Below are 4653 nucleotides of genomic sequence, written 5' to 3' on the forward strand. Positions count from 1 at the left end.
TCAAAAAGACGGATTTTATTGACGCGAAAGCGTAGAAACTTCTAATTGCAGTTGGTCGACGTAGTACCTCGCAATTATTGCGATTACGATTGTTATTGTTAATCGAAAACGAACAATGAGAAATTATTTTTATGGGCGATATGACAATTACCGGTTTTATTACTCAGGAAGTGCAAGGCGCGAGATTTAAATTTCGCGTTATCTACGTTCTATAATTTATCATTTTATTTATTTTCTAATTTTTTATAGTCACAAGTTCTCCAAAAAAACGCTACATGTGACAACACAGTTTTGAGTAAAATTAAAAAAACGGTTTCAAAAAAATTTCACTTAACCGAACTAAATTAAAAATTATTATTAAGAGTAATTAAAAATTTTGATTACAAAAAAAAGGTAATTTGAGCTCTTTTCCAAAATGCACTAATAAAAATAAAGTACCATATCGATTTCTTAGAGAAATCCGCTTATTTCCATGCAAAACGACGATTTCTCGCTGATTTTCGCTGTTTTCTGACTTGTATTTGCAAAGAAGAGCTCGAAATTTACAAAAGCATCAATTTTTATGAAGATTTAACGGCTGAATTGCAAGAAAAACAGCAGAAATCTGCACGAACCCATCAAATTTCTTAGATAAATCCGCTTATTTCGATGCAAAACGACGATCTTTCGCTGATTTTCGTCGTTTTCTGACTTGTATTTGCAAAGAAGAGCTCGAAATCTACAAAGGCACCAATTTTTATCGAGATTCAACGGCTGAATTCCAATAAAACAGCAGTAATTTGCCAAAAATCATCAAAATTCTTAGACAAATCCGCTTACTTCGATGCAAAACGACAATTTTTTGCTGATTTTCGCCGTTTTCTGGCTTGAATTTGCAAAGAGCTCGAAATCTACAATAGCACCAATTTTTATCAAGACTCAACGGCTGAATTGCAAGAAAACAGCAGAAATCTGCACGAAACCATCAAATTTCTTAGAGAAATCCACTTAGTTCGATGTAAAACGACGATTTATCGCTGATTTTCGCCGTTTTCTCTTGTATTTGCAAAGAAGAGCTCGAAATTTACATAAGCATCAAGTTTTAACAAGATTCAACGGCTGAATTGCAAGAAAACAGCAGAAATCTACACGAAACCATCACATTTCTTAGTGAAATCCGTTTATTTCGATGCAAATCGACGATTTCTCGCTGATTTTTGCCGTTTTCTGGCTTGAATTTGCAAAAAGAGCTCGAAATCTAGAAAACCACAAATTTTTATCAAGATTCAACGGCTGAATTGCAAGAAAATAGCAGAAATCTGCACGAAACCATCAAATTTCTTAGAGAAATCCGCTTATTTCGATGTAAAACGACGATTTCTCGCAGATTTTTGCCGTTTTCTGGCTTGAATTCGCAAAGAGCTCGAAATCTACAAAACCACAAATTTTTATCAAGATTCAACGGCTGAATTGCAAGAAAACACCAGAAATCTGCACGAAATCATCAAGTTTCTTAGAGAAATCTGCTTATTTCGATGCAAAACGACAATTTTTCGCTGATTTTTGCCGTTTTCTGGTTTGAATTCGAAAAGAAGAGTTCGAAATTTACAAAACCACCAATTTTTATCAAGATTCAACGGCTGGATTGCAATAAAACAGCAGAAATCTGCACGAAACCATCAAATTTCTTAGAGAAATCTGCTTATTTCGATGCAAAACGACGATTTTTCGCTGATTTTTGCCGTTTTCTGGCTTGAATTCGCAAAAAGAGCTCGAAATCTAAAAAACCACAAATTTTTATCAAGATTCAACGGCTGAATTGCAAGAAAACAGCAGAAATCTGCACGAAACCATCAAATTTCTTAGAGAAATCCATTTGTTTTGATGCAAAACGACGATTTCTCGCTGATTTTTGCCGTTTTCTGGCTTGAATTTGCAAAAAGAGCTCGAAATCTAAAAAAACACAAATTTTTATCAAGATTCAACGGCTGAATTCAAAAAAACATCAGAAATCTGCACGAAATCATGAAAATTCTTAGAGAAATTCGTTTATTTAAATGCAAAACGACGATTTCTCGCTGATTTTCGCCGTTTTCTAACTTGGATTTGCAAAGAAGAGCTCGAAATTTACATAAGCATCAAGTTTCAACAAGATTCAACGGCTGAATTGCAAGAAAACAGCAGAAATCTGCACGAAATCATCAAATTTCTTAGAGAAATCCGTTTATTTCGATGCAAAACGACGATTTCTTGATGATTTTCGCCGTTTTCTGGCTTGAATTTGCAAAGAGCTCGAAATCTAAAAAACCACAAATTTTTATCAAGATTCAACGGCTGAATTGCTGAATTGCAATAAAACAGCAGAAATTGGCCAAAAATCATCAAATTTGTTAGAAAAATCCGCTTATTTCGATGCAAAACGACGATTTTTCGCTGATTTTTGCCGTTTTCTGGCTTGAATTCGCAAAGAAGATTTCGAAATCTACTCAAGGTTCAACGGCGGAATTGCAAGAAAACAGCAGCAATCTGCACGAAATCATCAAATTTCTTAGAGAAATCCGTTTATTTCGATGCAAAACAACGATTTCTTGCTGATTTTTGCCGTTTTCTGGCTTGAATTCGCAAAGAAGTGCTCGAAATTTACAAAACCACCCATTTTTATCAAGATTCAACGGCTGAATTGTAAGAAAACAGCAGAAATCTGCACAAAATCATCAAATTAAACTAAAACTTCCGAGCCCAATTTCTTTGTAATTTGTGAACGGATTTTAATTAAATTTAAAGCAAAGATTATTGAATACGTGAGGCTTAATTTGACGCTAATTAAACTACTTCACCGTTGAAAATACAATTTTAGCCACCTTTTTAAATGTAAATTTACGATTCAGAATGTTTACTATCACGTTAAGTAGTAATTAGTTATTTACTTGAAGCGATTGAAAGAACAAAATAAAATTTTAATTGTAAATTTTCGTTAACGTTGACACCGTTTATTATTCTTTGTAATTTTTTTTGAGACAATTTTAGAACACCTGTATACCGGCTGTCCGAAAAGTTGCGCACCGCCGTGATTCTGTACGATCCGACAATGCCATAGATCTTCGGAAAATTGTTAAAAAAAATCCATGTCTTCATTGCAAAATTATTCAAGCTTGTAACTCTGCTAATTTCAATGCTACGTCAAACAAATTTGGAGTTTTCACTAATTTAGACTTGATTAGTAACTGTGCTTAATTGCAAAATTTTAGTTCGAAAGAGACAAATTTTGGATTTTTTTATTTTGAAAATTAATCGAAACTTTTGAAAAAATATGTTCAGGCCTGTAATTTTGACGCCACAGCCATAAAATTTTGGGAGGTTACTAATTTGAAATTGCTTATTAACTGTCTTAAATTTCAAAAGTGTCAGTCAAGCAAAACAAATTTTAGAAATTTTCATTTAGTAAGAGGATGTAAAAATTTCCGATTTCTTTCTCTAAAATTCGTAATTTTGGTAATTTTAGTGCCACAGAATCAAATTTAAGAATGTTTCTAGTTTAAAGTTTATTAACTGTTTCAAAAATTGCAAAAATTTAAGTCAAACCAGCCCAATTTTGGAATTTTTAATCTGAAAAAATTACCAAAAAAATTATTCAAGCTTGTAACTCTGCTAATTTTAATGCTACGTCAAACAAATTTGGAGTTTTCACTAATTTAGACTTGATTAGTAACTGTGCTTCATTGCAAAATCTTAGATTAAAAGAGACAAATTTTGGATTTTTTTATTTTGAAAATTAATCGAAGCTTTTGAAAAAATATGTTCAGGGCTGTAATTATAGTAATTTTGACGCCACAGCTATAAAATGTTGGGAGGTTACTAATTTGAAATTGCTTATTAACTGTCTTAAATTTCAAAACTGTCAGGGAGGTAAAACTAATTTTCGATTTTCTTCACTAAAATTCGTAATTTTGGTAATTTTAGTGCTGCAGCAATAAATTTAGAAAATTACTATATTTAAGGCGTGTATTAACTCTATTAGGTTGCACCAATCATTATAAAGCAAAAACCGCAAATTTTAGAAATTTTTATTCATAAAACGAGGCAAGAATTTTCGATTTTCTTCACTGAAATTCGTAATTTTGGTAATTTTAGTGCCACAGAATCAAATTTAAGGATGTTTCTAATTTAAAGTTTATTAACTGTCTCAAAAATTGCAAAAATTTAAGTAGGTTGAAATCTAAAATAATCCACTTGTACCATAAATAACTATTTATTCCTTATTTACATTTTTATTGTTTAAAGAAAATATTGTAAAATTAAATCTAAATTTTACAGGGCTTTGATAGGAGGAAATAAAAAATATTATCGAGTGAAAAACTAACCCTTGAATCGATAAAATAATTTGACATTATAATTTTTTTTATCCGAGTTGTTTAAAATAGTTAAAAAAAATTTAATCAAAATCACCTGATAAAAAACAAAAAATATAGGAGAAATTGACAAGGTTTGCAAGTTAATTATCAAAACAAGTAATTTGACCTTTTCAAACTGTAAATTTTGTGAAAATTTTAATGAACGATTTGTTTGATTCACATTACAAAAAGTTCTCTTATGAAAAACTAATCACAACACGGACTTTTGCTTTCCATTTTTTGCATTTCAAGACAGTTTTCATCATATAGGCAGGTTGCACAT

The sequence above is a fragment of the Gnatocerus cornutus genome, chromosome 6 (genome assembly GCF_029298725.1).
Source record: "Gnatocerus cornutus isolate USDA-ARS CGAHR chromosome 6, icGnaCorn1.1, whole genome shotgun sequence".
NCBI classification, from domain to species: Eukaryota; Metazoa; Arthropoda; class Insecta; order Coleoptera; family Tenebrionidae; genus Gnatocerus; species Gnatocerus cornutus.